Below are 8,653 nucleotides of genomic sequence, written 5' to 3' on the forward strand. Positions count from 1 at the left end.
GGAAAAATAATGGTTAGCATTGTATGTTCCTAATAGCATTTATTTCTAGACAGGTCTTGATCATGTTTAGCATTCGATTCTTGCCTGGTCTATATTTAGAACAAGGCATATTCAGCAACTAGACATGAATATGAAGGTAGGTGGAATTTGGAACCCTAATATTTACTTATTTGTACACATATTTTAGAGGAAGAGGAGGTCTTATTATAGATAACCTATTATCACTCTGTGAAGACTTGCCTGTTGGAAACAAGTCCTGGTGTTTGTGTTTTCTCTCTATATCACAATCTAGTCAAGTGGTTGTTTAACAATATGTACCAGACAAATAAAATAAATCAAATATATTAAAATCGTCTGTATTCAGAGAGCTATGCTCCTTTCCAATATGTAGCCAGCCTACGGCTGAAGTCCAGCATTCTTAAAAATCATTAAATTGAGATTGCCACAACATTGTTAATCAACTATACTTCAATTAAAAAAAATCATTACATTGAGTTGGGAAAATTTTTTCCATGAAAATGCTTTAGTTCTGTGAGGATACAGTAGGAATCACCAGGGAAAGACACTCACTAAGGAACTCTCCAACCTTTTCACTGATACAATCTCTGTTTTTAAAAAAAATTTTTTAACATTGTGGTAAAATATGCATAACATAGAATTTTCCATCTTAGCCACGTTTAAGTGTACAGTTCAGGGGTATTAAGTACATTCACATGGTCGTACAACCAACACCACCATCCATCCACAGAACACTTCATCTTGCAAAGCTGAAACTCTGTCGCCATTAAACAAGTCCCCATCCCCTTCTGTCTATGAATTTGACTACTCTAGGTACTTCCTATACGTCAAGTCATGCAGTATCTGTCCTTCTGTGACTAGCTTATTTCACTTAGCATAAAGTCTTCAAGGTTTATCTATGCTATAACATGTGCCTACAATCTCCCATTTGGTAGCTGAAAAAAAGGCAGCCACATTCACTTAAACTTTTCATGTCTATACAACATTTCATACCACTTTACTTCAAAGGGGCTTCAGAAAGTTTGCGTGGGGTATGATTTGAGTGCCCCTTTAAGAGAAACCCAAAGGAACAAAATAGTGTTAGTGATGGTGGTGGGCTAAGTCTATAATAAACAGGAAAAGGCATGAAAAAAAGAGGCAATTTTTGACTCTGGGCAAAAGATCATTTGCTCTACTCTCAGATTTTCTGGATCCACAGATTTGGATGAAGTCCCAGGATCAATATTTTTAAGAGCCTTAAAAAAATACAAGAATGCAGAGAATACAAGTTCTTCTTTGTATTCCACTGCACTAGTTCTACCTGTGATTTCCACCCACAGGCAGCTGCTGCATAGATAAAGCCAAGCCATCCTCTTTGAACAGCCTTTCAAAATTTGACTTGGTCTCCTCCTCTTGAGGCAAAGCACCTCAGTTATGCTGAAGCAAGAGACTTTATTTTAGGTGGTTTTCCAGTCCTTTATCATCCAGTTTGCTTTCCTTTAGACATCCATTAGGTGGTCAATATCCATTCAAAATGAAACATCCAGAACTATGGCTTGTTCAACATCATTTCCCCAGATTCTGCCTGTGCTAGGCAGAATTCTAAGATGGCAGTTGGAATTAAGGTCACTAGTAAGTTGAAAGTAACATTATCCAAGTTAGCCTAACCTAATCACACAAACCCTTTAAAAGCAATGAGTTTTCTCCTTCTATTTGCAGAAGTAGTAGTTAGAAAGATTCAAGGCAAGAGAGGGATCCACTGTGAGGGGGGTTCTCTACTGCTGAAATGGAAGGGCCACATGGCAAGGACCTGACAGTAGCCTCTAAGAGCTGAGAGTGGTCCCCGGCCAAGAGCCAGCAAGAAAGCAGGGACCTTGTCCTATAACCTCAAGTCCTACAAGTGCCAACAACCTGAGGAAACATGGAAACAGATCTTTCCCTAGCCAAGCCTCCAGGTGAAGTTACAGCCAGCCAACACCCTGATTTTAGTCTCAGGAGACCCCAGGTGGAGGACCCAGGTGAAACACGCCAGACTCTTAAAAAACAGAAACTGTGAGCTGATAAATGGGTGTTGCTCTACGCCACTAAACTTAGAGTAGTTTGTTACACAATAGATACCGAATACACTGCCCCTTCTATTTTATGTTCCAACAATGCTTATCTGCTTGCAGTTCCTGAACACAGGTTGCTCTTTTAGGCTTACATACTTTTTTTTTTTTTTTTTTTTTTTTTTAAACATCTTTATTGGAGCATAATTGCTTTACAATAGTATGTTAGTTTCAGATTCACAACAAAATGAATCAGTTATATATATACATATGTTCCCATATCTCTTCCCGCTTGCGTCACCCTCCCTCCCACCCTCCCTATCCCACCCCTCCAGGCGGTCACAAAGCACCAAGCTGATCTCCCTGTGCTATGCGGCTGCTTCCCACTAGCTATCTACCTTACGTTTGGTAGTGTATACATGTCCATGCCTCTTTATTGCTTTGTCACCGTTTACCCTTCCCCCTCCCCATAGCCTCAAGTCCATTCTCTAGTAAGTCTGTGTCTTTATTCCTGTTTCACCCCTAGGTTTTTCATGACATTTTTTTTTCTTAAATTCCATATATATGTGTTAGCATACGGTATTTGTCTCTCTCTTTCTGACTTACTTCACTCTGTATGACAGACTCTAGGTCTATCCATCTCATTACAAATAGCTCAATTTCGTCTCTTTTTATGGCTGAGTAATATTCCATTGTATATATGTGCCACATCTTCTTTATCCATTCATCCGATGATGGACACTTAGGTTGTTTCCATCTCTGGGCTATTGTAAATAGAGCTGCAATGAACATTTTGGTACATGACTCTTTTTGAATTATGGTTTTCTCAGGGTATATGCCCAGTAGTGGGATTGCTGGGTCATATGGTAGTTCTATTTGTAGCTTTTTAAGGAACCTCCATACTGTTCTCCACAGTGGCTGTATCAATTTACATTCCCACCAACAGTGTAAGAGGGTTCCCTTTTCTCCACACCCTCTCCAGCATTTATTGTTTCTAGATTTTTTGATGATGGCCATTCTGACTGGTGTGAGATGATATCTCATTGTAGTTTTGATTTGCATTTCTCTCATGATTAGTGATGTTGAGCATTCTTTCATGTGTTTGTTGGCACTCTGTATATCTTCTTTGGAGAAATGTCTATTTAGATCTTCTGCCCATTTGCAGATTGGGTTGTTTGTTCTTTTGTTATTAAGCTGCATGAGCTGCTTATAAATTTTGGAGATTAATCCTTTGTCAGTTGCTTCATTTGCAAATATTTTCTCCCATTCTGAGGGTTGTCTTTTGGTCTTCTTTATGGTTTCCTTTGCTGCGCAAAAGCTTTTAAGTTTCATTAGGTCCCATTTGTTTACTTTTGTTTTTATTTCCATTTCTCTAGGAGGTGGGTCAAAAAGGATCTTGCTGTGATTTATGTCATAGAGTGTTCTGCCTATGTTTTCCTCTAAGAGTTTGATAGTTTCTGGCCTTACATTTAGGTCTTTAATCCATTTTGAGCTTATTTTTGTGTATGGTGTTAGGGAGTGATCTAATCTCATACTTTTACATGTAGCTGTCCAGTTTTCCCAGCACCACTTATTGAAGAGGCTGTCCTTTCTCCACTGTACATTTCTGCCTCCTTTGTCAAAGATAAGGTGACCATATGTGCGTGGGTTTATCTCTGGGCTTTCTATCCTGTTCCATTGATCTATATTTCTGTTTTTGTGCCAGTACCATACTGTCTTGATTACTGTAGCTTTGTAGTATAGTCTGAAGTCAGGAAGCCTGATTCCTCCAGCTCCATTTTTCGTTCTCAAGATTGCTTTGGCTATTCGGGGTCTTTTGTGTTTCCATACAAATTGTGAGATTTTTTGTTCTAGTTCTGTGAAAAATGCCAGTGGTAGTTTCATAGGGATTGCATTGAATCTGTAGATTGCTTTGGGTAGTAGAGTCATTTTCACAATGTTGATTCTTCCAATCCAAGAACATGGTATATCTCTCCATCTATTTGTATCATTTTTAATTTCTTTCATCAGTGTCTTATAATTTTCTGCATACAGGTCTTTTGTCTCCTTAGGTAGGTTTATTCCCAGGTATTTTATTCTTTTTGTTGCAATGGTAAATGGGAGTGTTTTCTTGATTTCACTTTCAGATTTTTCATCCTTAGTGTATAGGAATGCCAGAGATTTCTGTGCATTAATTTTGTATCCTGCTACTTTACCAAATTCATTGATTAGCTCTAGTAGTTTTCTGGTAGCATCTTTAGGATTCTGTATGTATAGTATCATGTCATCTGCAAACAGTGACAGCTTTACTTCTTCTTTTCCAATTTGGATTCCTTTTATTTCTTTTTCTTCTCTGATTGCTGTGGCTAAAACTTCCAAAACTATGTTGAATAAGAGTGGTGAGAGTGGGCAACCTTGTCTTGTTCCTGATCTTAGTGGAAATGCTTTCAGTTTTTCACCATTGAGGACGATGTTGGCTGTGGGTTTGTCATATATGGCCTTTATTATGTTGAGGAAAGTTCCCTCTATGCCTACTTTCTGCAGGGTTTTTATCATAAATGGGTGTTGAATTTTGTCAAAAGCTTTTTCTGCATGTGTTGAGATTATCATATGGTTTTTCTCCTTCAATTTGTTAATATGGTGTATCACGTTGATTGATTTGCGTATATTGAAGAATCCTTGCATTCCTGGAATAAACCCCACTTGATCATGGTGTATGATCCGTTTAATGTGCTGTTGGATTCTGTTTGCTAGTATTTTGTTGAGGATCTTTGCATCTATGTTCATCAGTGATATTGGCCTGTAGTTTTCTTTCTTTGTAACATCCTTGTCTGGTTTTGGTATCAGGGTGATGGTGGCCTCGTAGAATGAGTTGGGGAGTGTTCCTCCCTCTGCTATATTTTGGAAGAGTCTGAGAAGGATAGGTGATAGCTCTTCTCTAAATGTTTGATAGAATTCGCCTGTGAAGCCATCTGGTCCTGGGCTTTTGCTTGTTGGAAGATTTTTAATCACAGTTTCAATTTCAGTGCTTGTGATTGGTCTGTTCATATTTTCTATTTCTTCCTGATTCAGTCTTGGCAGGTTGTGCCTTTCTAAGAATTTGTCCATTTCTTCCAGGTTGTCCATTTTATTGGCATAGAGTTGCTTGTAGTAATCTCTCATGATCTTTTGTATTTCTGCAGTGTCAGTCGTTACTTCTCCTTTTTCATTTCTAATTCTATTGATTTGAGTCTTCTCCCTTTTTTTCTTGATGAGTCTGGCTAATGGTTTATCAATTTTGTTTATCCTTTCAAAGAACCAACTTTTAGTTTTATTGATCTTTGCTATCGTTTCCTTCATTTCTTTTTCATTTATTTCTGATCTGATTTTTATGATTTCTTTCCTCCTGCTAACTTTGGGGTTTTTTTGTTCTTCTTTCTCTAATTGCTTTAGGTGTAAGGTTAGGTTGTTTATTCGAGATGTTTCCTGTTTCTTAAGGTAAGATTGTATTGCTATAAACTTCCCTCTTAGAACTGCTTTTGCTGCATCCCATAGATTTTGAGTCGTCGTGTCTCCATTGTCATTTGTTTCTAGGTATTTTTTGATTTCCCCTTTGATTTCTTCAGTGATCACTTCGTTATTAAGTAGTGTATTGTTTAGCCTCCATGTGGTTGTATTTTTTACAGATCTTCTCCTGTGATTGATATCGAGTCTCATAGCGTTGTGGTCGGAAAAGATACTTGATACAATTTCAATTTTCTTAAATTTACCAAGGCTTGATTTGTGACCCAAGATATGATCTATCCTGGAGAATGTTCCATGAGCACTTGAGAAAAATGTGTATTCTGTTGTTTTTGGATGGAATGTCCTATAAATATCAATTAACTCCATCTCATTTAATGTATCATTTAAACCTTGTGTTTCCTTATTTATTTTCATTTTGGATGATCTGTCCATTGGTGAAAGTGGGGTGTTAAAGTCCCCTACTATGAATGTGTTACTGTCGATTTCCCCTTTTATGGTTGTCAGTATTTGCCTTATGTATTGAGGTGCACCTATGTTGGGTGCATAAATATTTACAATTGTTATATCTTCCTCTTGGATCGATCCCTTGATCATTATGTAGTGTCCTTCTTTGTCTCTTCTAATAGTCTTTGTTTTAAAATCTATTTTGTCTGATATGAGAATTGCTACTCCAGCTTTCTTTTGGTTTCCATTTGCATGAAATACCTTTTTCCATCCCCTTACTTTCAGTCTGTATGTGTCTCTAGGTCTGAAGTGGGTCTCTTGTAGACAGCAAATATATGGGTCTTGTTTTTGTATCCATTCAGCCAATCTGTGTCTTTTGGTGGGAGCATTTAGTCCATTTACATTTAAGGTAATTATCGATATGTATGTTCCCATTCCCATTTTCTTAATTGTTTTGGGTTTGTTATTGTAGGTCTTTTCCTTCTTTTGTGTTTCTTGCCTAGAGAAGTTCCTTTAGCAGTTGTTGTAGAGCTGGTTTGGTGGTGCTGAACTCTCTCAGCTTTTGCTTGTCTCTAAAGGTTTTAATTTCTCCATCAAATCTGAATGAGATCCTTGCTGGGTAGAGTAATCTTGGTTGCAGGTTTTTCTCCTTCAACACTTTCAATATGTCCTGCCACTCCCTTCTGGCTTGCAGAGTTTCTGCTGAAAGATCAGCTGTTAACCTTATGGGGATTCCCTTGTGTGTTATTTGTTGTTTTTCCCTTGCTGCTTTTAATATGTTTTCTTTGTATTTAATTTTTGACAGTTTGATTAATATGTGTCTTGGCGTATTTCTCCTTGGATTTATCCTGTATGGGACTCTCTGTGCTTCCTGGACTTGATTAACTATTTCCTTTCCCATATTAGGGAAGTTTTCAACTATAATCTCTTCAAATATTTTCTCAGTCCCTTTCTTTTTCTCTTCTTCTTCTGGAACCCCTATAATTCGAATGTTGGTACGTTTAATGTTGTCCCAGAGGTCTCTGAGACTGTCCTCAGTTCTTTTCATTCTTTTTTCTTTATTCTGCTCTGCAGTAGTTATTTCCACTATTTTATCTTCCAGGTCACTTATCCGTTCTTCTGCCTCAGTTATTCTGCTATTGATCCCATCTAGAGTACTTTTAATTTCATTTATTGTGTTGTTCATCGTTGCTTGTTTCATCTTTAGTTCTTCTAGGTCCTTGTTAACTGATTCTTGCATTTTGTCCATTCTATTGTCCATTCTATCTCCAAGATTTCGGATCAACCTTACTATCATTATTCTGAATTCTTTTTCAGGTAGACTGCCTATTTCCTCTTCATTTGTTAGGTCTGATGGGTTTTTATCTTGCTCCTTCATCTGCGGTGTGTTTTTCTGTCTTTTCATTTTGCTTACCTTACTGTGTTTGGGGTCTCCTTTTTTGCAGGCTGAAGGTTCGTAGTTCCTGTTGTTTTTTGTGTCTGTCCCCAGTGGCTAAGGTTGGTTCAGTGGGTTGTGTAGGCTTCCTGGTGGAGGGTACTAGTGCCTGTGTTCTGGTGGATGAGGCTAGATCTTGTCTTTCTGGTGGGCAGGTCCACATCTGGTGGTGTGTTTTGGGGTGTCTGTAGACTTATTATGATTTTGGGCCGCCTCTCTGCTAATGGGTGGGGTTGTGTTCCTGTCTTGCTAGTTGTTTGGCATAGGATGTCCAGCACTGTAGCTTGCTGGTCGTTGAGTGAAGCTGGGTGCTGGCGTTGAGATGGAGATCTCTCGGAAATTTTTGCTGTTTGATATTATGTGCAGCTGGGAGGTCTCTTGTGGATCAGTGTCCTGAAGTTGGCTCTCCCACCTCAGAGGCACAGCACTGACTCCTGGCTGCAGCACCAAGAGCCTTTCATCCACAGGGCTCCTTAATTTGGGATGATTCGTTGTCTATTCAGGTATTCCACAGATGCAGGGTATATCAAGTTGATTGTGGAGCTTTAATCCGCTGCTTCTGAGGCTTTTGGGAGGTCTGAGGTCTTCTGCCAGCGTTCAGTAGATGCTCTGTAGGAGTTGTTCCACGCGTAGATGTATTTCTGGTGTATCTGTGGGGAGGAACGTGATCTCCGCGTCTTACTCTTCCGCCATCTTCCCGGAAGCCCCTAGGCTTACATACTTTTGTCCACGATGTTTCCTTGCCTAGAGATCCCCTCTTATCTGGTCAGATGGACAAACTCTATTCTTCACACTCAAGACACATCTCAGGCACAACTGCCACCAGAAAATGCCACTACCTTCCCCAGGTAGACTTACTGTGTATTAGGCCCTTCTGACTGTAGGAATTGGAGAGAGCCCTGAAAAACTCCACTGACTCCAGTTAACAACTTCACGATTTTATGGAAAAAAAGATGATGAGGACTAATTTGAGAATAAATGTTTAAAAACCTCATAGATATTTTTTATATTCCCTAACTTAATGCAAGCAGTGTACCACATACAATAACGTTGATATTCTACACATTATATTAACAATAATTGGCAGTCTGCTTTTTGTATTTATCACTTTTTGCTAAGTAGAAACTTTTAAGAATTTCTTCCCTCTACAAGTTTCAGTGAGATGCTTGTAAATTCCTCCTGTTTTTGGTCCAGAGAGGGGTGTGTGTGTGTGTGTGTGTGTGTGTGTGTGTGTGTGTGGTCAGTC

Source organism: Grampus griseus (assembly GCF_964374135.1).
Source record: "Grampus griseus genome assembly, chromosome: 18".
NCBI classification, from domain to species: Eukaryota; Metazoa; Chordata; class Mammalia; order Artiodactyla; family Delphinidae; genus Grampus; species Grampus griseus.